This window comes from Zalophus californianus, chromosome 2 (assembly GCF_009762305.2).
Source record: "Zalophus californianus isolate mZalCal1 chromosome 2, mZalCal1.pri.v2, whole genome shotgun sequence".
In the NCBI taxonomy this organism is placed as follows: Eukaryota; Metazoa; Chordata; class Mammalia; order Carnivora; family Otariidae; genus Zalophus; species Zalophus californianus.
This window is the reverse complement of record NC_045596.1, coordinates 189,760,267-189,787,537: the sequence shown is the minus strand read 5'-3', so window position 1 is coordinate 189,787,537 and position 27,271 is coordinate 189,760,267. Positions and strand designations below refer to the sequence as shown.

The following is a 27,271-nucleotide window of genomic DNA, read 5'->3' as shown; positions in this document are numbered from 1 at the left end:
GAAGGGAGAACCTTCCCACCACAGCACTGCTTTGATCCCTGGGGAAGGACAGAGGGAAGACCGGTTACCAAGAGCATCAGAGGACACTACAGCTCTGAGGAGTTTCAGCGCCATCAGTGGGGAGCCCCCAGGCACACGCTGCTTATGAAAGAAGTCACACATGCAGAAGAAATGTCTGGCTCCAAAATTCCTGCCTTGCTCAGTCACTGGCTGGGTGGGAACAAAGCCTTGACCTGAGCCTCATGCAGCTGGGAGCTGGGAGCCCAGGTTCTCTTCAAGACCTGGCATGTTCAAGTAGCAAAAACAAGTCGATGAGGCTAGAGCAGAGCGAGCAAGAGGGAGAGCAGTGGTGAGGTCAGAGAAATAAGGGGGTCAGGGGTCAGATCAACCCATGAGACCATGGGCTATTGTAAGGACTTTGGCATTTTTCTGAGTGGAATATATTAATGCCAGTGACAAACTCTGGGCAGTTTTGAGCAAAAGGAAGTGACATAATCTTACTCCTGTTTTAGGAATATAAATTCTGGGGGCACCTGAGTGGCTCAGTCCTTAAGCCTTTGGCTCCAGGTCATGATCCCAGGGTCCTGGGATCGAGCCCCGCATTGGGCTCCCTGCTCCGCGGGAAGCCTGCTTCTCCCTCTCTCACTCCCCCTGCTCGTGTTCCCTCTCTCGCTGTGTCTCTGTGTCAGGTAAGGAAATAAAATCTTAAAAAAAAAAAAAAAAAGGAATATAAATTCTGGTTACTCTACTCTAGATTGTGAGGGGGACAGGGTCAAAGTGGAGAGACTAGTTGGGAGGCTATAACATTGATCCAGTGGTATGGGGTTTAGGTAGCAAAGGAAGGCGTGAGACGAAGCCCAATTGTGGATACAAATGGAAGGTAGAACCAGGGAGATGAGCTGAAAGATTGTACGTGGAATGCAAGACAAAGAAAGAAATCGAGGATGTACCAGTTTCCGAGGGCTGCCTTGACGAAGCGCCACAAAATGCGTGTCTCACAGTTCTGGAGCCCGGAAGTCTGAGATTCAGGTGTCGGTGGGGTCGATCCCTTCTTAGGGCTCTGAGGGAGCATCTGTTCCTAGCTTCTGTTAGCCTCAGGCATTCCTCGGCTTTTTTATACTTGTGTTCCTGCGTCTTCACATTGTCTACAGCTACGCGCATGTCTCTCTGTGTCCAAAATCCCCTTTTTGTAAGGATACCAGTCATATTAGAAGAGGGCTCACTCTAATCTCATTTTAATGTCATCGTCTGCCAAAACCCGACACCCGGGTAAGGTCCCATCTGCAGATCCCGGGGATAAGAACCTGAAGACCTTTTGTGGGGGGCACAACTCTGCCGTAATGAGGATGAATTCAAGAGTTTGGCGCTAACCCGCCGAAAGGATGGTGTTGCCGGCAACTGACATGGGGAAGGCTGTGGGTGGTACAGGTTTGCATAGAGTCAGCCTGAGGTGTTACGAGAAATCAAGTGGTAATGGCAAGAGACAGTGATGTCAGTGTGGACAAAGGCTCAAGAGACAACTCTGGGCTGAAGAGAAGACTTTGGGCGTTGTTAGTGTAGAGATGGAGTAGATTTAAAGTCATGATCCCGGATGAGATGAAGACTTAGCTAAGGCCCAAGCCCTCTGATACTTCAAAGTCAAAATAGGATAAATTGGCATAAGGATTACATACATAGATAAATTAAAAGACTCTTAAGAAATGAATTATTTTTAGAGTGTTTTGAACAGTCCTGTTATATGGCAAACACTGTATCGTTGCCTGTTAATTAAAAGTCCCACTGCTCCTCAGTAGCAGAGAGAGGATTTGAACCTAAGATTTTCTGTATTCAGAGCCCATCTTCCTTCTCTCTTCTCACAGTGAACATGACTCTCTCCTTAACATTAACACAGATCAATTAATCTAATTAGGGGAATTGGTCATTTGGAAAAATGGAGAGACAGATTTGAAAGGCTGCATTAGAGATGTTTCCCTAAATAGGAAATGAAGTTTTGAGAGGCTACGTTGTCACGTAAACGTGAAAGCAATAAAAGGGAACCGTGAGAGAACCTGAGGTACCCGGGCGTCAGGTGGGAAAGGCCAGGTTTATGAGAGTCTCTCAGAAAAACAGAGGACCTGCTGTAGATGTTCACAGGGCCAAGGAGATAAAGGATTTTGCTTCCTTCCTCTCTCACCTAGAGCTGCCCCTTTTCTTCTCCACCCCTTTACCCTTTAACATCAGGGGGTGGGATCACCAGAAATATCTGTGTTAAGTTCATACTGAAAACGATAGTCAGAGAATCGGGAACCAGTTGAAAAGGATGGAGGCTCAGAACAATCAGCGTCAAAGACAATAGTGAAATCCAGGAGAGTGGCCGTAGGGAGTCATGTGATGGTGAGGAGGCCAAAGGTCATCCAAGTAAAGTTGCAGGAAAGCGCAACGCATCATGTCACTGTCCCAAGATCTGTAAGCACGCAGGACAGTAGATGAAGGCTAGAAGCTTCATCATGGAGAGCGGAAGTGGATGGAATGAATCATTATAAAGTAGCCGGAAGAGAACATTGAGGCCGTGCACCTAGAATCCTAAAACTGTAGGGCTAGAAGGGGCCTGGGGCGTCATCTACTTGAATGTTTTGTACATGCAGGAGAACTGAGCCTCCCCTTGAAACCACAGTGACTTGCCCAACTTCTCAAGTAGTCCCAGCTGAAGGACCAGCATGTGGAAGGGCTAGAGCACATGGAAGGATCCATTGTGACAGGGAAAGGGACTTGACTGACTAATGGTTCTTTTCAAATGTGAAGAAAGACTCTACAGCCTAGATGGAAGGTTCAGGTAGGAACGAAACAACAAAAGGACACTTCACTACCTGAAACGGGAAAGTATCAAACAAGGCACAGGAGTGGAGGAGGGAAGCAGGAATCGGGAGCTAAGAAGACTTTGAGAAGTGGCATGATGAACGAGGCGTTACAAAATTTAATATTTGGGAGTGGGGAGACTTTGAAAACCGTAGATTAGTTTGTCAAGTAAAAACATTCTGATGCTTATTTGTACGAGGAGAAATAGTATAAATATTTGTGGGTTGTTTTTTTCTTAAGCTTACTCTTCCACAGTTTTTGTTGAAGAGGCAAAATATACACTAAATTAAGCCTGATTTTATATATAAAAAAAAAAGTCCTTGGATGACTACTATGGTACGGACTAGGGAATTCAGCTCAAAATTTATAGCACTTATATAGAGTTTTTTTCCTCCGTATTCCTTATGTTTGTATTGCAGTAATGAAGAAATATGGAAGCCGTCTGGTGGCCAAATAATATCTGTAAATTCCCATGGATAAAGCTTCCCCTTTATATTTCAAAGTTATTAGGTTCAAGTCCTCTTATGGTTCTACTTTTATTGGTTTTTTCCCCCATCAACACAATTATTGATTGATTAATTCTTATTGGCTTTCTAAAGTAGAAAAAAAATTATGGCTGAAGTAAAACACTTCATAGAGTGGAAAAAGTAAAGTACATAGAAGGTGAAAATCTGAGAGGGGTGGTAAAACCTTCATTCTAGCCATGCTGCTGCTCTCTTGTGCCCAGAAGACTGGAGACGGATGGGGAACAGGGGAAACATTTGGCCCAGGCACGGGCTGGGAGGGAGTAGGGTGGCCTGCTTGGGAACTAGTGTTGTTTGTCAGGCTTTTGGCCAAATCATGATATTCAGCACTGGCGTAGCCCTTGAACAGTGTACGGTGTACAAAGCGTGTGTCCTCACTCAGCCCGACAGTCTGTGAGCCACATGTGGCAAATTGTGCCTTCTAAGCAAACTGAGGTTCAGAAGTCAAATGATTTGTTCAATATCACACAGCTAGACATGAGAGACCAGAATTCAAACTGAGGTAGGTGGTCTCCCCCTCCCCCTGCAATCCTTTCTTTCTTTCTTTTTCTTTTTTCACTCCTGACCCGTGCCAAAGGACAAGTTCCCCGATAGTTATGGCTGGGTTTCTATGGGGCTAGCAGGTCCACCAGTCTCAACCAGGATCCGAAAAGGACTTGGGAAGCCAGGCAGATTGAAACCTCTTTGAAGAAACTTGCCTTGGCCACAAACAGAAACTAGAAAGCCTTCTTCCCTGAGGTCCCGGATGTTTCTTACCAGCTTTACCTCAAAGGTGACAACTTTTTTTGGTTGAAAGGAATAAGTCTTTTTTTTTTTTTCTTAAGATTTCATTTATTTATTTTTGGGGGGGCATTAGCAGGGAGGGGGGAAGTGGTAGAGGGAGAGGGACAAGCAGACTCCCCGCTGAGCAGGGAGCCCGACGGGGGGCTTGATCCCAGGACCCTGAGAACATGACCTGAGCCGAAGGCAGAGGCTTAACCAACTGAGCCACCCAGTGCCCCTAAAGGACTAAGTCTTGAGTTTAAAAATAGGGACGGAGGGGTGTCCATTTCTCAATGTCAAAGGCAATAATTTTATCCCTTGGATCACATGCGATCTGTGTATGTAGGCAGTTATTTCTCAGATACATGGCGGTCTCCTCTGGGGGATTACACGCCTCCTTGTGTGAAAAGGTTGTTTTCCACGTAACTCATCTCTCCAACATTGGAGACTTCTTCCTCCATGGTCCTATTTCCTCTGGGAAATTGAGGTCTGGTAGGAGAGCCCAGAGCAGGGCTGGAACAAAACTACATCTATAAAATAGGTTTCATACCCAAACATGATTATTTAAAATGTCTTACTTGAGCCCCGTGAAATTGCTATTTAGAGAAGATCAAAATGGTTGAATGGTGGCAATCTCAAATGCTCAATCTCACAGTGACATGTACCATAATCCCACTTGGAATGCTTACTAAATGGTGGAGTTGGGCCGGATCAGCTTACTCATATTAAGTCACGTAATCTTAAAAATCACAACTCTTTCCATATGTCTAATTTCTAATTTTTAAATCTAAAATGCCCACTAGCTATTGAACAATGACTAGAGAATAGAAGTGAAAATATTTACCTTGAATAAGGTATGGTAATTCCTTTGCTGCTATATAAGACGGCGTTTGATTTTGGCTCTCGTCTTTACAAAATCTTAAAACTTAGCCCTGTTGTTTTCTTTGGAAATTGTTTTTACTCTAATGAATTAAATATACTCCAAAGAAATGTACTGAACTAAGCATTAGATGGTATTTCAAGAAACATGCAGAAACACAGTAAAAATGGATGGAGATTGAGTAAGTCCCATCATTGTACAAGAGGAGGCCCATGGCTCCCGGTGCTCCAGGATGTGCCATACTCATTTCTACCATCATGCCTCTCCTCCTCGCACTGTTCCTGTCACCTTTTGTGACCTCTGCTGTCTATTCTGCCTACCCAGATCTCACTGTGTCCCAAGTCTTTTCATGAAATATTCTTTTATTAGAGCTGATATGCTCTGTTGTCTTGCTCAGAAGTCTCTGCATAAAATTCAGTACCAATTTCTTCCTTAGGCGCACTAACACATTCTGTTACTTAGGATACTCTATGCACATTTTGATTCTTCTGTTTGCTTTTGGGTCCCTCCAGTAGTGCTGGGCTCATCAGCAGAGAGATTGAGGGCCTATATAATGAATAACTATGATTAAAATGTAACAGGTATGATTCCTGTGCTTTAAACATTGACATAATACAAGCCAGCATGAATATCCAAATCTATTGATACCAACACATGGAGGTATCAAAGATTATAGACAGATTACACAAATATTATATGAGCCTTCTAGTATATAATTCTGTGCCAAGAAACAAGTTTTTCATCAAAATAGATAGAAAAGAAGTATTAAATCACTGCCCTTCAGTCAGGTAGTTGGAAATTGGTTGGTTTTTGGAGAAATGGATAGGCAAAATGAGAATTTATTATCAGACATAAAAAGGGAGTCAATAAAAATAGTCCAAAGTGACACTGAATGAGAGAGGAATGGGGACATTCACAAGAGATTATCGTTAAGGGTAGACAAAGAAAAAAAAAAAATGTGAGAAAAAGTAGCAAGTCCTTGACCAGCTGGCTTTATGAGGCAAGGAAAGGTTTAGTTTTATTATCAGTGTGGCAACTACTCGAGGCTTCTGACAGGTGCCCCATGGCTGTAGAAGATGAGACGTGATGAGTTGATCCCTGAGAGAGGCTCCCTGTTTTCATTATGTGCTGAACCAGTGGTGAGACACCCAACTGAAGATAACCCATAGACTCAAATTGATTTGAGATGGTATAAACCGAGAAGTGGATGGTTGCCTGGAGGAGTGGATCACACCCACATAAGACCCTGAACTTGGGAGAGATCGATAAAGCCCTGTGGGTATTGATACAGGGAGGGAGCCAAGCTGGGGTCCATAATAAATATCAGTGGGGATAGAAGAGAAAACAATATGAAAGAAAGACGGTGGCTATCAAAGAAGTAATAGGATAAGCAGTAAGGGATGATTCCAGAGGAGGGAATTTCAGAGAAGCGACGAAAGCAGAATGAAATCAACTGTGCCAAAATGACAAAAAGACCATGTTGAACAAGAACTAATAGTTACTGTGATTTTTTTTTTTTCCAAAAATAAACCTTGTCTCCGATCGGAAAAAAAAAAAAAAAAAATTCAAGTCCTTAGTATGTATGCTTTGGGGAGGGAATGGGTAATATTGAAAACGAAGGTAACTTTATTTTCAAGAATACCTCCTTTTACAAAGAATGATTAGACACAAGCTCCTTCCATTCAGTCAGATGCTCTCCCTGAGAGGAACTTAGGCACTTCTAGAGCTACATTAATCTTTTTCCGGTCCCTGGAGCACCATTACATACAGGCATCGGTAATTTACTAAATTGCATACTCGAAGCCTGAAAGAGTTAATGCGGCTCCAAAAGTGCCTAACATTTACCCAGGGAGTAATTTACACACTGGAAGCATCTGGCTGAATATGGATTCAATTGTTTACTGTACTGTGGGTCTCACGGAAAGGAGGTCACATGCTTTTTCTTATTGAAAAGTTCTGGGGAACAATTTCTTTCATTTAAAAAATGTGCACCTCCTGCCACATTTTCCTTTGGTAATCTGTTTCCCTAGGACTAAAAGAAAAGATGTTGCCAGAAATCAGCTTAGATTCCTTGAGCTGCCAAAGCAAACTACTTTATTTTAATTTTACCTTTGTTACCTGAAGGTTGGGGGTTTGGTTTAGAGGGCTGAAGTGATACCAGGAAACTAGGAGATATTTGGGAGCCGTCTTTATTCCCGCTCTGGAAGGGGTCATTCTGGAGATTTGTACAAATGTTTGTATTTTGCCCCTCAGCATACCAGAACACTTTAACACAATGCTGCTTAATAAAGAATAGAAGAATAGGAAGACATGCACACATGAATCAATGCCAAGTTATTCTCAGCCAGAGTGCATCACTGTACATGTTCAGGAATGCTCCGAGGTCCACAGAAGCGTCTGAGTAGGTACTAATTTTTTTAAAAAAATTCCCTCTGCACGTTCTCTGCCCAGCACCATGGACAGTATGTTATACTGTCACATACTCTCACATGGAAAGAACTTGTGACTAAGGAAAGGGGTACTCAAAAACGAACAAGATTCGCTAGGACACACTTCCCAGATAGCTTTTAACTGCCGAGATAATCATATCCTTTCCCAGGATGAGGGAAATCCAAGACTTAGTATATAATTGCTTATACATCTCAAGTGGTTATATTCGCAATCAACATCTTCTAGCTCAGCAACAGAAACGCATGATCATTTTTACTAATATTTTGTCCATTGGCTTAAAACATGTAGGGTTGCTAATTCTTATAGTTCCTGGTTTCTTGTTTTTGTTTTTGTTTTAAATTTTGGCTCCCTATTGAGGTCAAAGTTTATTTTACCTTTTCCACAGACTTATTAGGGACAGTAGTTACAAACATACTCAGAGGTTGTAATGTTGGAGGATTCAACTTTTTAAACCATTTCTTGTTATTCATCAACTATATTTCCTACATGATATTCCATTTCCACTGACAAGTCTATATCCACTGGGATTGATTTTTCTAGTTAAAATAATGTTTATTCTTTATATCTACTTGAAAAAAAAAGTTCTATGGGACACAGTTGAGTTTAGTTTTAATATAATAAACTCTTCTCAAAATCCCAAATCTTTGTACTCTGTGTCTGTGGAGTCAAAAAAAAAAATTAAAAACCCAATGAAGTGTTTTTTGTTTGTTTGGTTTTTTTTTTTAAAGATGTTATTTATTTAGTTGACAGAGAGAGACACAGCGAGAGAGGGAACACAAGCAGGGGGAGTGGGAGAGGGAGAAGCAGGCCTCCCGCCGAGCAGGGAGCCCGACGCGGGGCTCGATCCCAGGACCCTGGGATCACGACCTGAGCTGAAGGCAGGACGCTTAGCACTGAGCCACCCAGGCGCCCCTCAATGAAGTGTTTTTACAACATGTGATAAGATGCCCCCTTGACCTCTACTTCTTGAAAAGAGAAATAATTTTTTTTCACTCTGATTATCCCAGTCTTTGCGAGTATCAATTCTTCCATATATTTTAAGTGTTATTCTGCCTTTTCAGTGATGGAATAATGCTCCCTGTTGCTGCACTCATTCTACCCATTCTTGCTTCTCTCTGTCCCTTTTTACTATGGGTCTCCTAAAGCTTCCTGGAGTTCCTTTAATCCTCCTCGGTTCTTTGCATTTTCCTCTGATCTCACAACAGTTACACAGCATCCCTTCGTTCCTGACAGCCCTCGGGCCACTGTTCTCTCCTTTGGACTCATTCTATTGCTCACATGTTGTATTTAATACAAATACAAGTAAATAAATGTACGCACCAAATTTACCGGAGCATGTATATGCATGTTTCTTTAACTGTGAAATCCAGGGCAAGTAACAGAAAAAAATGTATGCCTATAATAGTCCTATAAAATAAATGGAGGCAGAAATGGCATTATTTTCTGTTTTGTGGATTTTTAGACATTTGCACAAAGAAAGAAAAATTGACTTTCTTTTTCCTCTCTGGAATTCTTGAGACTTGTCCTGGCTTGCTTTGATTCGTGCATTCTGATTATTTGCTCACATTGTTGTGTATACGTGTTTCATTTTATTGTGTATTTGAAAAAAACCTTTTGCAAAGGATTATAAACCACATATTTTTTCCCCATTAACCTAAAGCCAAAAGGAGCAGAGTAGCATGTTCTCAAGCAAAGCAATCTCTAGTAAATTGTGGAGTAACAATATTTGGGATTACTGTGACATTAATGTACCAAGGCACGAATTTTAAAAGGAATGCCAAAATCATATAGGCTTTTGTGGTTGGCTTTCTGCCGAAAAAGGAGTCAAGGTGTGTGTCCCTTTAAAAGGAAGAAATGATTTTGACTCTAAATGTGTATGCTGCTGTGTGAAAGTAAAAATAATTCATTAGAGAGATGATTAGGGAGAAACCTTATAAACAGGAGAACAGAGAAATAGAATTATGCTGGGGGAAAAAAAAAATGACCACTTCACAATGGTTGCACTGGCCAGTTGTGTGTGCCGCTAAGGGGAAGACATTGGATAGAGTCTTTAAGAAAAGAGGAAAGAGATGCTCATTCACTTAAGTGTCCTGGTTCTTCACCTGAATCGCAGCTCATCTCTTTCAGAGGGGTAGCAATACATAAAATATGCACTTTGCTGCTTTGAAAAATTTCAGTCGAGAAAAAGAGTTTTTTATAATTGCATCATTTTACACGGTAACATTCATGAAAGAAAAAAAAATCAAACACATTTTAAAATCCCATGCCCCCAGAACATCACTCGCCCCCTGGAAACATCCCAAGCCTTTACCGGAGCAAATCGGCTAAGGTTCCCATGGAGGAAAAACAATGAACTAATAGAGGAATCTCGGGACACGTACTTTTTTATCTGCAAGACGCTGAGACTGCTGTACTGATATCAGGTCATTAATCATCACTAGGTAAAATAATCCTCATCTCTGAAACAGGCAGAGATTATTCTCTGCATTTTATGAATGAGGGGAATGGATCAGAGTTTAAACGGCTCACTGCAAACCACATCCTCAGGCAGAGCCAACAAAGGAACTGATGATGATCTAAGTCCTAAATCTACATGCTACCCACCTTTGCTTTCATTTCTGCGTACCCAGAACAATGGGAGTAAACCTCACTTTGGATAATAGGCATGTCTCAGAAAAACGCTTGCAAACTGAATTTTTGTCAGGCAAATTGTATTTTAAATAAACAACGGACCAGGGAGAGAAATGAGGGGTGGGTATTTTCTGTAACATAAAGAATTGTTTTATAATGTGAATAATACCCCCTTGTGTATCTGTCTCACAACTGTGTGTATGGTATCGTGTGTGTGTGTGTGTGTGTGTGTGTGTGTGTGTGTGTGTGTGTGTGTGTGTTGACAGCAATTGCAGCATATATAGCATAGAATTCACTCCTTTTCCCCGTGCTCTGCCGGTTAAGGTCTCCTTTTCTCTTTCTTCACCGGCCTCTAATTACCTGTTTTTTTTCCTCTCAGGCATTTTTCACATGCCTGAATCCAAGATCGGCCCAGTAGTTCCGGCCCTCCCCAAATATTTAGCGAGACTCGCTAGCCAACGTCAAAATGCACTGATTGGACGGGCTAAAACTGACATTATCCTGTTAGGACTCCGACTGGCCGAACGACTGTTGGTTTCAATGTGCTGAGTACCTAGCGCCTGTTTCACCTGGCTCTTCCACTCACCTCCTGTCTGCCAGCCTGTCGTAGGTCTACTCCCTATTGCACTGACAAGCTGAGGCCAGCAGATCGCCCTCATCTTTCCCCTTCTGCATTTCAAACATGTTCGTTTCAGCTCACCCCCTCTCCTTCCTTTACTCTTGAGGAACAAAATGCCCCCACTGCTTGCAGAAGACAACTTTTTTGTGTGTGCCCTTGACCCCACTCCATACTGCATTCCCCATGCTTTCGTTTCATCTTTATCCTATTTCTCCAGCACGTTCGGTGTCTTCCGCATGTTCTGGCTCTGTTGTGTTACTGTCAACATGTTCGGAAGGTTGTTTGTCCCCAATCCCAAATGGGACTTCTTTCCAAGAACCATCAATAACATCCTTACCGCCAAATCTGGGAGTGGTTTTCCTCGGCATCAGTTCCCGTGAGCCCTCTAGTATTTCCTAATGTTCATCCCAACGTCCAGCACTAAGGGGGGTTTGGTCTCCATCTTGCTCCAAGGGTGTCTTCTCCCCGCCCTTCTTCACAGCACGTTCTCATTTCTCCCGTCACCCATGTTCCCCCTCTGCCTGTTCTCTCCAGGATCATGCCTAGAGCTTCATGATCTCCTTAGGTTTAATGGGGAACATGAGAAGTTACGTGCAACCTTTAAATAATAATATAAATATTCATCTAGAGACACAGAAAGGTGTTTATTGCATAGTATTAATGAGGAAAAACTGAATAAATTGTACAAAGAAATTCATCAAACTATGAAGAGCAGTCTTGGTGCAATGACGGGGGGATAGGGGGATTTCGTTTTCTTCCAAAGCTTTTCCAATGCCCACGACCCCTAAATCCCTATCTTTGATTATAATATCTCTTCCTTGAAGTCCCAGCAGAATTTCAACACCAACTTATCTTAAAACTAAATTCATCAAATTCTGGCCTAAACCAGGCCCCTTTCTAATGTTTCCTGTCTTGCCCTCGGTCTCAATCTCCTCTTTTGGCCACGCCACCATCTATATTCTCTTACCAAGGTCACGGAGTTAGTAGGTGGCAGAGATGGGATTTGAATTTAGGCTGTCTGACTCCAAGTGTCCTGCTCTTTGCACGATCCCGAGCCCCTGGCAATCGGGAAATGCGAACAAAGCTTTCCTCGCAATTGTGTTAGGGCGTCCGATAAGAAGAAAAACCAACGGAGCCCCTGAGAGAGGGATAAAAGACCATTCCCCCTCTTCATCCTGCAGTACACCTGACTGTAAGGCTAAACAATCTTTTTCTCAGTTTGATACAAATTCAAAGGAATTGTGCTTCCCAGTTTCTCTGGTTGACAATCCTTTTACAGAGCCTTGACCGTTATTCACTTGATCCGCTTGGCCACAGGTTACAATTGAAACCTGAAGACCCAGAAACTCATTCTTTAAATATGCATACAGCGCTGTCCTTCAGCTTGCCACTGAAAATGCAGAACTCTGGCAGAATCACCTTTTGGTTTAGTTATTTTTCTAAATTTCTGTCAGACAACAGCTTAAGGAAAATGTCGTAGCCAAAGCACACATTGCCAGTTTCCTTTGCTTAACGGTGCTGAGCAAAATTTCTTCTCTGGGTGAGTGACAGCATTTAAGCAAATGTCATGAGGGCAGGAGGAGGGGCTCACGGGGTAAGGCATTGATAAACAAACACAAGTAGGAACAGAAAATGGGATCATGGGATCAGTATCATTGGAGAAAGTAGAGGAGGATGCTGACCTGGAGGAAGACAAAGGGGCAAGCGAGAAATGGAAACAGGGGTAGGTCAGTAATTAAATGGGGGTGGGGGTTAAACAAGGAAATCGATTTTTTTTTTTTAAGAAAAATGAGAGTCAAAAGAAATTAAAACTCCCAGCCCAATTTCCAAAAGAAGGATCTCTCCCTTGCTTCTTGTCCTCACGCCTTGGGTATCTCTGCAGCCCCCCTATCTCATTTCATCTGACTCCTTCCTTCGCTGGCATATCTTCTTACTTCTTGAACTTCCTAATGTTCTCTAATTCCTCGTGCTTTATTTTATGTTGCCTGTATCATATTTCCTGCTGTGCCATTATTCCCATAGCTTAGTTCTCTCCGCATAACCGAATATAGTGGCTTAAATTCTTCCATTTCTAATCACCGTACTCTGCTGGGACCCTTAGCCATCACTTTTTGCTAACCCTCCAGTAAGCTGTAGTCATTCACATCTTTGGGGCTTCAACTCAGCAACAGCTCTTCCCGCACCAGTGCCTTTGCCGAATGCAAAACTGCAAACACTCTGCGCTTAAATCACACAGTCTTCTTCTAGAGTGGTATTGTAATAACTCCCAGTTTAGAAAGGCAGGAATTCAAGTATGTTAAGTGACTTGCCCAAGGTCACACAACTCTGCTCATAGCACCAGGGGTCTAATTATTAGACCCAGAAGGGAGTCGGCTCCTATTTTTATAGTGTCTCCCTTGGGGACATTGGGACAAGTTCATCAGTACTGAACTGACATGCCGGAGATGGCTCTCCCTGACAAAAACATACCAGTATCCTGGGACTACCCACATCAAGTTTCCTAATTTGAGGGTGTTTCCTACACAGTGGAGCCCCCTTTAGGGAACATCTTTCCCTTCCTCTTTTTTTTTTTTTTTTTTTTTTTGAAATTCTACTCCTTGTGCACTTGGCTCTGACCTTAATTGCTTGAACAGCAATCCTGTATACACAATCAGATTGAATAGGTGAATACCACATCCCAGCCGACAGATTTACAGAAACCAGAGCTGTGTTACTTTGAACCTGAAAAAATTGCCCTCTTCACATCCAGGCACTTGATGCCACAGGAGTGATATGGGGCCATTCTAAAACCACAGAGGGAATTATGTACAAAATCCCACTGAACCAGCTTTTCCCCATTGGGTTAATGTTGTGTCCTCATAAGTGGTATGAAGGAGGCTTTATCGGTAGATGGGTACTGCTCCCAGCAGCCCACCCACAGCCTACTCCCTGAGGTCTACAACTAATGGAACCTGAAAGTTAAAAACTAATAATAATAAATAAATATCAGTACTGAGCCATGGCACCCCTTGCCTCCTTGCCTGAGAGAGCCAAGTAGACCATTTGAATGAAGGAAAAAAAAAAGCCAAGTACCTGTGTCATCGAGTAGCATCATTGATAGGAAACAGGTTGGCAAAATATTTACTAAGAGACCCAAGCAGACAATAGATCAGTAGAAAACAACCTCATGTGGTAAAAGCCGTATCCGAATAAAAGAAACGAGAAGAACATTCAGCAAATTGTTAACAATAATTTGTCATCTCTGCGCTGGGATTATAAGCATTTGGGAGAGCCTTTTCTGTATTTTCTGAAACTGCAGCATTAAGCATGAGTTGCTTCCCTAATTAGGAAATAATTTTAAGGCAAAAATACATATGCGTTAAATGAACCATTCTGCCAAATATTTTCTCATAGAAGGAGGAGATCGCCTCTTTTAATTTCTTCTTAATCAAAAATTGAGAGGGGACTTTCTGTCCTTTCTTTCAGAGTTGACTGACCCTTTTTCTCTTCCCCCGGCAGACAGGAGCAAAAAAAAAAAAGAAGAAGAAGAAGCCGATGAAGCCACTCTCAGCTTCAATATTGATTTGCACTAGCTTGCCTTTTCCATTTCGGTGATCCTGGTGGGCAGAGCAGTGGAAATAAGTTATGGAAAAAGGTTTCCTCCTAATTGTTGTTTTAATTAATCTGGGTCCCTGAATGACACACAGGCTTAATGGGGTGGCATGGAACCTGTCGCCGTTAAGTAATTGGTTTGAACCCAAACACAGGTTGTGATCAAAAGTTGTCACCATCCAATGGCTACTCATTGGCCCATGTGAAATGGGTTGGTGGTCTCAGTCTCATTCCTTATGGACTAGTGTCAGTCTCATGAAAAGCATTAAGTAAAGTAGTGCTAATTGGTTGACATTCTCAGCATGAAAGAGTGAATAAAGAGACTGAAATCTAAAATAGCCTTCAAAGTTAGGCTGAGGATGGAAATAGGCAACATGGCACTGAAGGGAGTGACTTCCGGTGCCGGCCATGATGCCAGACTGGAATGGCAGCGCCCATTTCCGACGATTTTAGCCCAAGCCCTGTTCTCATGGTCAGTGGAACAGAACCCAAGGAAACTGAAACTCTTGCAGACTTCTAAAATCCTCAGCCTTACCCCCCATCACAGTCCTGCCTTTTACTCAGACGTCCCTGGGGAAGTTTGAGCAAAGATATTCTACTAAAAGGCAACAGGCTGAAACAAACTTTGCTAAACCTTTAAAAAAATTCTCCAAAGGAGATCTGGCTTCATTATGACCAAACAGTGTGTGTTCATCACTTTAATTATAGGAAAAATCGATAGGGCATATAAAAGTACATGGCATATTTTACCTGACATTTGTGCTTCTTCACTTTATTAAGCATGCCTTTCTGAGTGGAAATAACAGGCTAGAATTTACCGAAAGTCTCAGTATCTGAGGGCAAAGATTTCTGTTGCACTCCAGTCAGCCCAGGTGGGTCTTTCCCATTTAAAATAGCGTGTTTTTAGTAAACAAATATGAAAACAGATTGAAAAGACAATAATGGATGCATTCTCCCATTAGTGCAACCAGCCAGATTACTAATTCACAAATATTGAAACTAGCACTGATTGAGATGAATGAATTTTTCATAATTTAATAATGCAAATCACACTAACAGCAGAGACCTCCAGGAACTAGTGGCTCTAGAAGAATTACTACAAATGCCAACTGATAGATGCACCATTGATAGGGTTATTTATCTTGTGGCTTTATTCAAAATCTTTTCTGCCTTTTATGATATTTTAGTGTTTACTCTGTGTCGCTTTACCTTTTACCTGTTATAAACGACTATTTTCTTCTGAAGATCAGATGCTTGGAATTACGGCAGCTAAATAATACTGCGAGTTCATAATTTTGGATTTTTATCAGGTATTTTTCAGCACATGACACATCAGAGAGCCAGCAGCTGTTTTAAATGTGTAGTAAACATCAGTAGAAGCATTTTTCAAAAATTATCTTGCAAAAACAAAACAAAACAAAAATCTGGCAACATCACTTTATCAAAAAAAAAAAGTGGGGTAAATGCAAAGCCTGGTTTTAAAGGGGAAAAAAATCCATCGAATAGCCTTTATTTCTAGAACTTCTTGACAGATAAAATGTACTATTTAAGACATAGTTTAAGTAGCTCTATAATTCCAAACTTCTACCATGAAGCTTCATTAAAGTATATAAATTAGTACTACTGTCAGAGATGGCATTAAGTATTCAATAAGAGTAGACTTAATGCAATTAATAGCAATTAAAATTATACTTTTATGATGTCAGCCACCAGCATTGTAGAGACATAATTGCCTGTAAGGACTTTTATACCATATTTATCCTCTAAAACTGTCCAATTTATATGAAAAATGCCAAAAACATATCCCATATGGGTACCATTATCTTCTAGGATTTTTAGAAGTAATCTGTCTTATCCAGCATGTGCACATTAGGCTAATTTGCTTTAATTAGTTTTTTTCTCATTTTGTTAATAGGCATGTTGATGGTAAGTTTTTATTTCGGAGGTACAGATGCTAACTTCACTCATTATGTTCCTATTAAGGGGTCAGTATACTTTGCGATAAGCGGGACTCACCAACTTAAATAGCATCTTTCTCCGAAATATTAGATGATGTAGCTTATCAAACATGAAAACTATATTGCTCTTATAGTAATCGTGAGCAACTTGAATTCTTGCTAATTAATTAGGAGTTAAATATGAAAGAACAGCTTCACTGTTTCTGCTGTGGCAAGGCATTTCTGTATGGACATAATAAATTAGATAAACTAATGAACTGGTTTCAGAAACACAGTCATTTGTGACTCCTCAAAGCAGTCATAAGAATTACCATGAATCGATGCCCGTGTTTTGCATTTAAGCCAGGAGGCTACAAAATAAGAAACTCTCTCTCTTTTTTTTTTCCCCAACACCCATTCATGCCTCATGCCTCAAAATTTAAAGATATTTATTTAAAACTGATTTATGAAAATAATTATATTAATTCTTATCATTGGTTATCTTATCTGTAAAATTTTTTAACGCTGAACTCCCATAAAGAAAAATAATTACATATATGCAAGGAGCAAAATATATAATTAAAAATTTTGCCAGTTGGCTCTCTGACGACAGATTTTTTTTATATACAAGTAATTTAGAAGGTTCAGCAGAGTCCCCAGATGAAACTTGGAGGAAGAAGGTGAAATATTAAGAGTGGGTGTGCTTTTTTCTCCATTTGATGGATGTGTTTAACTCCGAGTTTGTATACATGCCTTTACATCATGAAACATTCATTATAGTCATACAGTCATTTTCTCTTCTTAGGTTACTTTTCAATTTTTCAATATATCAATTTCTGCTGTCATCATGAATAAACTTAAAATTGTCATCTTAAAATTGTAAGATGATAATAAAATCATAGAATTTATTTAAAATCAGAAGTGCATTGTTTCACAATAAGCAATAAAATAATTATCATATTAGTTCAGGCGAGTTTGTTTCAGGAAATTTCCCATGTAAAGAGTATAAGTTGGGTAGTTGAATGGATAATCGAGGGAGTAAAAATTAAATTATTCAGATAGGTTTGACCAGGAAGGAAATACAATAAGAATGTTGTTAAAATGCATAATTATTTAAAATAAGTCACAAGGTATACATGCATTATTTTATTCTCAACACAAAGAAACGTACTTCTTCATATATTTGTCAACAAAAAGATAATCTCAGGATAGTATTACAGAATCATTTAGGAGCTTCCTGAAAAAGCAGCTTCTGTTGTTTGTTTTTGCTTTGGTTTTTTTTTTTGGTGAACTCAATTTGTTCTCTAGGAGGCTTGAATTACCTTCTTGAGGCAGCCAATAGCTGTATTGATAAAAATCTATACATTAAACATTTTCGTGCAACTAAAGGAAATAATTAAGAAATCAACGAAACTGAAAGATGCAAAAACTCAATTACATGCTGCATCCTTTAAGTGTTAGTCTCCAAGATTATGAGTCTCCAAGATTAAAGCAGCTTTCACAAGTTAAGAATGTTTAGCTAACAAAAAACAGAGTAAATAACAGAAAGTAGAATAAATTAGGATGTAATGCTTCCTCATAGCCCTACCACATAAGGCTTTCAGATACAATTTGAATGTAACAAGTTTTTCCATATTCCTTTGTCTCAGTTGGATTATAAGGCATAGTGATTACTGTTCATTGGAATTGAATTACTATTGTTTATATTTAGTTTCCGGTTTCTAAGAAAAGTAGAATGAATGACACATCTGCCTTTGTCCCATTTGTACAGTGAGCATACACTCTAAGTCAATTGTTCAATATGGATGAGTGCTAGAAAAATAGGACTGTGAGAAAGTGTATACATGGAATCAGCTTGAAGACAAAATGTAAGCACAAATATTTTTCATTACAAGTAATTCTCACATTGAAACCAGGTTTTATTCCCAAAGGCATTTATAGGGAACTTGGTTGTTCAGGTATATAATTCCCCATAGAAACTATTTTAAATGGTGGGCTTAAGCTTAATTAACCCTGGATATAATTGAATTCCTAAAAGCAATCATCTGTGTTTTTGTGTGTGGTGGGTGAGTGGGGTAGGAGAGAAGTTTTTTTTTGGGGGGGGGGTTGTTCTTTTTTTAATTGAGCACTTGCTATAGATTAGCCTCTGTGGTCAGTATTTTATTCCCATTTACAGTCCTATGAGACAGATAGTAAAGATCTGTCCACTTTAAAGATGGCAAAATCGTTATCTATTTTAGGATTCAAACGCAGATCTTCATCCTTAGCTCAGATGTGGCTCAAAATTCAAAATAAGTGGGATTTCCTGGTCCCAAATGTCTCTAGACGGAGACTGTGTTTGGTCCCCACAGTGACAGCTCGGACTTTTCTTTCCTCCCTGAAGAGCTCCATACTCAAAAGTGGACTTCCTTTTTCCTCAGGCAAACTCAGTAACCCAGAGTAGCTGTTCAGAGCTGGGTAGTGAGAGGAAAGCATTGTGATAGTGGACTGCTGTTTACTGAGCTCTTAAAATACATCAGGCTCCATTGGAGAAACCAGGGACACGGTGGTAAAAACAAAATTCCTGCCTTCAAGTTTACCTTCTCCTGTGGGCAGAGAAATAAGCAGAGAAACAAAGAAACAGACAGGGAGTGGTCAGAAGCATGCAGAAAATAAAGGGTAGGATGGCTGGTCGGGGTAGGAGAGCAGGAGGAGAGGAAGGGAGCCCACTTTCCCTGGTAGAGTTTGAGCTGAGACTGAATGAAGGAGAGCAACAGCCATCTGAAGACCTGGGCGAGGGGCTTAAGGGCAGAAAACACCAGGCACAGAGCCTCTAGGAGGTGAAAGAGCCTATCCATTTTGAGAAACAAAGAGAAAGCCAGTAGGGCTGAAACACAGAGTGGAAGGGGGAAGGTGGAGGAAACCAAGTGGGGAGAGGAGTCTTGGTCACCGTGGGAGCAGCTTTAGGGAAGAGCTCCTCACCTGGTTTGGTTTGCTTTTGCCCCATTGTTCTGTCTGTTAAATGGAGAACAGACTATGAGAAAACATTTCAGAGGAGGATGGAAAATTCAAGCTGAGACAACTGTGACTTAGGATCAAGATCCCTCCAGCGGCACGTAGAAGTGTTCAGCTTTGGGTGTATTTTGAAGAAGAACACACAGGAATTAATAGTACTTGATGTTGTACTGGATATGGGATCAAGAACAGTCACTCGCTTTGTGGGGTGGTCTGAGAAATAGTGTGTGATGGTGGTGTTGACAGAGAAGACGCGTGAAGTTTCGGGTTTGGACTGGCTCTTCAGAGGCCTGGATTATGATGGGATGACCCACGATGAATGGGTGACTATGGCCCTGGAAGTCTCCTTTGTAACTAGTAAGTTCTGATGCAAAGACATCATTATTTGATGGAATTTTCGCCATGGTGATAGATATAGATTTAGCAGATAGGATATAGATTGGAGGCTGAGGGTAATGAGAGAGTCACATCTTACCTACTAGGCACCCCAGCCTTACTATACAGCTCTAATTGTTTTCATTCATTCCACCTCCAACATCACAAATTGTCAAATAGCACCATTCGACTTCTGAATAGTGGGCCTTTATTGGTGTCAGGTGGAACAAAGCTTACAGCAGCCATTCTATCTTGATGGGTTATTTCGCAGTCCAGCCCTTGGTAGGTAAGAGAGAGGCTGCCTGTGTAAGAGTGATGCCTTTCAAGTGAAAAGAAAAACATGAACCAGCTAAATGGGGTGGGTGAGCATGCGCATCCACACATACGCTCAACGTCCCCGAGGTGCTGTCCAAAGGAAGGTTTCTGTTTAATATCATGAGATTCCTCTTGGCCTCATAGTCCCTAAAGGGGAATACGGATACCTACTGGTAGGGCTCTTTGTTGAAGACCAGTTCCGTTGCATGAAAGACCCTATCAAAATGCCAAGAGGAGAGAAATAGAATTAAGGCACGTTTGCCAAACTCATGGAAGTCAAGTCAGTGACAGAGCATCTCACTGAGGTAATCCACAGCCGGAAGGGTGTCTCGCTGGGAGTTTTAGTACAAGCTGTGGTAGAGATGTATTATATAACACAACAGAAGTCATAAGTGCTCTGCTCCTCAGTTTGTTTATCTGTAAAACGGAAACTGGAACACTCACCTACTCCATAGGAACTTACTTTTTTTTTTTTTAAAGATTTTATTCATTTATTTGACAGAGAGAGACAGTGAGAGAGGGAACACAAGCGGGGGGAGGGGTGGGAGAAGGAGAAGCAGACTCCCCACTGAGCAGGGAGCCTGATGTGGGGCTCGATCTCAGGAACCTGGGACCATGACCTGGGCCGAAGGCAGACGCTTAACCAACTGAGCCACCCAGGCGCCCCCATAGGAACTTACTTTTATGACTAGCTAATAAAAAGGAACTAAGGTATTTATGGTGCACACACACACAGAAAAATGAAAGCCAGGGGCGCCTGGGTGGCTGGCTCAGTTGGTTAAACGTCTGCCTTCAGCTCAAGTCATGATCTCAGGGTCCTGGGATCCAGTCCCACGTCAGGCTCGCTACTCAGCAGAGAGCCTGCTTCCCCCTCTCCTTCTGCCCCTCCCCCCTGCTCCTTCTCTCTCTCGCTCTCTCTCTCTCTCATTCTCTCAAATAAATAAATAAAATCTTTAAAAAAATGAAAGCCAAACCACTTTTATTGCTGCAAGAATAAGGCTTATGATCTTGCTTAAATAGTTAAATTAACTTGCATAGACATTGTGCTCTTTGAAAAGTTATCTGAGATTTCATCAGGGCAAGAAGATCCTTACAGATGCTTCTAGTTCAAGGAATAGGTAGACAAAATAATAAACAACTGGTTTCTACAACAGTTCTTCGAGTAATGTTGTTTGCCACTAAAATTCTTTAAATCACTGAAGAGCTGTAGAATATGTAATTGGTTTTCTTTTCTCAGGAACATCTGATGAGAGTCATTGTCATTTCCACGTTGATGGCCCTTTTGAAAATTATGCCCAGAATGCAAAAGTTTCTATTAGCTGATGATTGCCTATCGATCCATGTGTTAACTGGGAGTGATTTGGGCCCTATGATAAAGATTTTGCCAAGCTAAGAGGGATCACTCTTACAAGTAGTATTTAGATGAATATCATTTGCAGAGGCCAACGTTAAAAATTGAAAAATAAAAGTATGAAGCTCAAAAAGTTGAGCAATTAGGCATTGTCCTCTCCTGTACCTAAATCCATCGCCGACCCCAGGATAGCCAAGAGAGAGACATTGTTTCCCCCTAGACCCCAGCTAAGCATCAATACCAATCAGTACTTAATTAGGCTAACTGGATAACCTTTCTCCTATTTATGATGTATAATTAAGTGGCTGGTTCCCTATTCAGTAATTCCTGGATTGCCAAGTTTCTGAGAAACTACTTAAACCAGACCTGCCAATGCAACCCCACTTTGGATGGTGAGATCAGTTCCTCTATGTGATCTCAGTGGATTAGCACAAAACTCACCAGGCCCTCGGTCATCATTAATCTACCCTTGTGAGGACCTCCACCATAGTCCCATAACTGTATTCTTGCCTTTTTTATTGTCAAAAAGCCTTGAGCCTTCTAGAGGTATCTTGAGGCAGCCTACCATACCATTTAGAACATAAGCTTTCTAGCAGACTGACCTGATTAGATTCCCAACTCCATCGATTATTAGTCTGTGAACTTGGGAACAATATTTAACCTCCCTGAACTTCAATTTTTTCAAAGGTAAGATGGTTATAATAGACCATTCTTCACCCACTTCTGGAAAAATTAGAAATGCTGCGTGGAAAGCATCTAGCAGAGCTCTTGGCTCATGGTTAAACGCTAGTGACTATTCTGACTCTTTTACAAAGACTTCCTTTTCATCGCCTGAGTCCTTCCCTTTAAGCTGAGGTTTTGAGCCCCCATAACAATTGCCAGATTTTTCTAGCACCAACAATCTTGTGTCTCATCCTCCTAGTATAGGGTATGCATGATTTCATTTATCATTCTATATGCCCTCCTACTAAAATCAGACTTTTTGAATGGTGAGATGAGCATGAAAAGAAAAAGTCAGAACTTAAAGACTAAACAGGTGCTCCAGGACATAACAACTTGTACAGGATGTCCAATAAATACTGTTGACCATTGAACAATGTAAGGGTTAGGGGTGTCAACCCCCCACATGCGGCCAGAAACCCGTGTATGACTTTTGACCCCCCAAAACCATGTAGATGATACAAAGGAACCAGGACAGACAGGCAAAAATCTGAGGTTGACCCAAGGTATTGCCTGCTCTGATTCATTTGCGCCATGCGCTTCCTGGACATGGCCCCAGAGCGTGCTTTGCCATTGACTCTTCTAAGTGACTTTGTAGAGATGAGAAAGAATGTTACACGTATTGAGAATATAAACTCGTGAAGCAATGAGAATATAGCACTTGCGTGGAATAGAAGCAGCGTGAAGCAATGAGAATATAGCGCTTGCGTGGAATAGAGTCAGCGTCTTGGCGTTCCAGAAATAATGTGAGTTTCTATTAGCATATGAAAATGACAGTATGGCATGAGTTACTAAATGTCATACAAAAACATCAGAAGTAGAATGAGGGACAAAACCTCTAGTATTCTTCAATATAAAAATAGCCTATATCCCTCTTCAAAATACAACTGATCCATACGTCTACATGACAACAAAGTCTAATAACAATGTTTTGTGTTATGGAAACACTAATAGAACAATGCTTTATTCACCATAGGAGTAATGAGGAATTCATTTTCAACCTAAAACCGAGTCCCCCAATTTTGATATAAATTCATTATGGAAAGGAGCAGCAGATCATTAACTTCTAGAGACTTTATGCTTATTAAGTATTTAATGAGTTTAACCTTTATGTTAAATATAAAATACTAAGAAACCATAGCTTCCAAACCTGCAAAACTCCTAATCCGGAGTCACTGTAATCCACGTAATGGGAAGTATCGTCTATGAACTTTAGAGATTTTAATTTGGAGAAAACTTAGTCAGTCTGCACTTTTGCTTGGGGTTGTCTTCCTCATGCCAATGGGTTGTATTGTCTCTCTTTCGCTGTGGTCAATTAGATGGGATTATTTCATTTCCAAAGACTGTTTTAACACAGGCTGTGTAGCCGTTCAGTGAAATATAATCCAACTCGGCCCCTTCTGCATCCAATAAAATCGTCAGTCAGTGTTGGGGGAGCAATCATTGAAATGATGAAATAGCAGTAGTGCTGAAAATAAGCAATGGAAAATTCTGCAAAAGCTGAAATTATACCACTGGGACTTCCTTGATCACCACAGCCCTTCTCTGGCCTAAAATCAGTTCTCCCTAAGAACGGAGAACCTGTCCTTAGAAAGGAAAGTGTTCTCACACGGTAAAATCACCTTCTAGGGGAGCATTCTCCTTGATGTGACTATGTCTGATATTGATAAGGTGGTCTCCACTTATCTCTCTCATATTATCAAGCATTTGCTCTTGCTTTGAGGTGCTACTGCTGTCATAGATATTTGGTTTGATGGGTTCTTTATTAGGAACCCACGAGGTCCGGGCGTTAGTTTGTGCTTTGTCGTAGGCAGCCCCTGGACTGTTTAAACCAGTACAAACAAATGTGACATTAGGATAAACGCATAAGAAACAATATATTTTTAAAAGCCTAAAATGTTTCTTGCTCCCTCTCTGGAAACAAGAGTCTACAGCTGATCTGGGAAGGATAGAAAAGTTATCATTTCTTGGGTTGGAGAAAAGCATAAAGGAAGATGAGTAATAAGTTAGACTCTGTTGGAGCTATCTATTAAGTCCAAAAGACCGTTATCTTGCCTTGATTAGAGAGAATAAGTTGAAAAGGAGTGACTGATTGCATAAGAAGAAAACCTAAGATAATAATTTCGAACACGAAAGTTGAAAACAAGAGCAATGTCAGGAATGCTTTGAAGAATTAATCAAAGTCGTCTGAGGACTGGCCAAACCAGAGACAGTTTTCTTTCTTTTAATTTTTTAAAAAATATTTCATGCAATAGAACAAACCAGAAAATCGTATTTGTTCTAAAGCTTCAGAACTACCACCATTACCACAACCCACCACAGTATTTGTATTTAAACCCGTATCTAGAATGTCTCACTTTCATCCTGTTATATAACCTGTTTGTGGTCAACCAGTTTGGCATTAGGTAGTTGAAAGATAAAATATTTCCCCTAGCTTAATGGACCTTGGTGCTTTTAAATATAACTTTAAAAAAAAAAAAAACACATTGGCTGCACATTGAAGAAACAAAATAACATAGTTAGCGAGTATGGGTGGTCCTCCGAAACTACCATTTGTCTTGGCATACAAAGAAGCCGTCTCTGTTTCTTGTTCTCTCTTTATGCTGTGGATGCTGAACACGAGTGGACTCTGGGTGTCAGCGTCTCCATCTGTCGCATGGAACCTGCCTCAGCTTGAATGTGGTGTGTCACACCAAGTTACCAGGCAAGAACTAACCAAACACGAGAGGAAATCAGACCTTTCTCATGTGAAAGCTGTTTGTTTTCAAAGCTATCAATGACTGGCTGGCCAATAGGATAGAACAGTAAGTTCCAGCTCCATCAACCACTCCCTACTTTCCCCTTCTGAAAAAAATATAATCGCCGTGGCAAGTATGTGAGGAGCAATTCATGCACTTAGAGAATTCAGGGGTTTGTCTCTAAAGTGCATTGGGTTTCTTAAAAGAACGTTAGCATATAGATACATATTCATTACAAATTCTGGAAGATAAACAACATATAAAAGGTGGAAAACAGCCTCTTCCCAACACTATTTAGGTGGGTTTTATTCTATATGCAAGATGTAGAGCATTTCTGAAATGAAGAAAAAAGGGCTAGTTAGATTAGACAATTGGCTCATTGTTTGTGACTTCATAAATTCCAGAGATCATTCAGCATTAGGAACCCGAATTACATTTATAATAGTATAAAATTCACATACCGATAAAGGAACTTTTTGCAAAGGCTCTAAATAGCACTTAATGTTTTCCCAAATTCCAATTGAGCTTGTTGTCTGGCCTCTCTGGGTTTGGGGCTTCTTGAGGAAAAAAAGTTAATAACACTTCTTTTACATTAGGAAAATATATAAACGTCTCAAAAAGCAACCTCAACATCCTTCTGTTAGATCCCTGCCAAAAACAAGCTCTTTTAAAATAGACCAAGTTTCCATAGAGAGAAAGCACATTTACTTCAACTCATTTCCTGATATTTCACTAACACTGAGGTGTAGGAAGCTGTGCATGAAGTGAGTCTGAGTTGATGAAGATCAGGGGTTCAGATAATCACTGGAGGTGGAGAGGGAAAGGGCTTCTTCCTTTGGGTAAAAACTCATCACTGACAGCAGGAACAGTCTTTGAACTGGGGCTTTTTCTTCTTCATACCTGTAGGTCATGGGGCACCTGTCCTTCCTGAGGACTTACCCTCACGTCTCAACTCTTGAGTGCTTTTCCCAAAAGCAACCAACATTTACCTGTCATCTCTTAATACCCAGCCTTCTAACAAAACAAAAACAAAAGCTCATACTGGCCTTGACTCTTGACTTTGCCTTTCTTATGACATAGACCATTACATTGAGTCTGATACCAATGTCAATAGACTTCATTTTTTATATAAACTTTGTCACTGGATCAATTGACATATTATACTTGTTCAAGTGAGATACATTGGTTATTTTTTTCGTAATTGGATGGCCACTAATGATTTGAATAATGGGTATTTTCGAAATACAAATTGTGGATGCACAGCATGCTGGTAAGTTAAGTACCAACTCTACCTGGGAATCAGCAGGTATTCTTGATGACTAAGTACCCACATTTACCTTCTGGTAGTTCAGCATCCCTCTAATTACAATTATATTTCATGTCCATCTTATCAGGGTTCTTGGAAAAGAATACTATATATAAATCACTGTAAGCAGGTGGGCTACCAACATTTTCTTTTAGTTTAGAATAATGTGATCTAAGCCTGTGACCAGTGCTTCCTCCCAAATCTCCTGAAATTAGAAAGCTCAGTATAAGGGTTTGGAAATAAAATGAGACCTAACATACTATATCCACGGGTCACCAGCTTAAAACTAACTAAACATACATGCATATTAATTATTTTGACAAAATATCTCATGGTTAATTATGAGAATATATTTTAAGTTAAGTAGCATTTAAATAAGATTGTAAGCTTTCCCACAATGATTTTCTTTTTCTCCTTTTTGGATGCAGTAGATACATTACTGTTATGTGCACAATTGACATATTGACTTTGTTTTCTCGTTATTTAGTCATTGTGTACTTGAGGTTGACAAGGGCAGTTATGTCCCACTAATGTTTATCAGTCACTACATGTACCAACTCTCCAACTTTTTATAAAGCAATGATTAGATTTATAATTCTACTCCCTTTCATTGCTATGTGCAATTATCTTAAAACTACTTTTAACCTTCTGGATCTTTGAGTTTAAAAAATATTTCCCAATAGAAATGTTTGCTGTTCCAATAAGCATTTTAAAGATAACATATGGTTTTATTTAGTTAATCCATTTATGAATACTGAAAAAAGAAATAAGACCTTTTAAAACTTAGCTTGTTTTTTTTATCCTCATTATTTTAACGCCAATGGAAAAGAACATTCATTTTTGTAAGTAAAGAGATACGAAGAATATTGGATCTATAACCATATTGTGGTTGGCTTATGTTAAAAATGTTCTAGTCTTGTTAAAATACAGCTCTTTATAAGAACATAATGAAGTATTACTTTGTTCTTCTCTTCAATTTTGAATCACTGAATTGGATTTCATTCTGAAAAAGACAACATTCACGTTATGCTTACTAGTTTCTCTGCATGCATACAAATATATATATGCAAATATATTAAAAATTGACCAACTGGAAATAGAAATGTGCTTTAGAGTAATTATCCGAATATGGTTGAAGAATAATTTATATGTTGACATAGGTTGCACCCATAATTACACATATTCCAACATACACAGGAGTTTCCAGTTTAAAAATAAACATCTATCAACTGATGTGTTATA

At 40.3% G+C, this 27,271-nt stretch overlaps 1 protein-coding gene across 1 annotated transcript in view; it reads left to right on the top strand.

Annotated features, from left to right (window-relative positions):
• TENM3 (teneurin transmembrane protein 3) overlaps positions 1-27,271 on the top strand; it is a 1,257,915-nt gene that overhangs the window by 510,399 nt on the left and 720,245 nt on the right. The window lies entirely within an intron of this gene.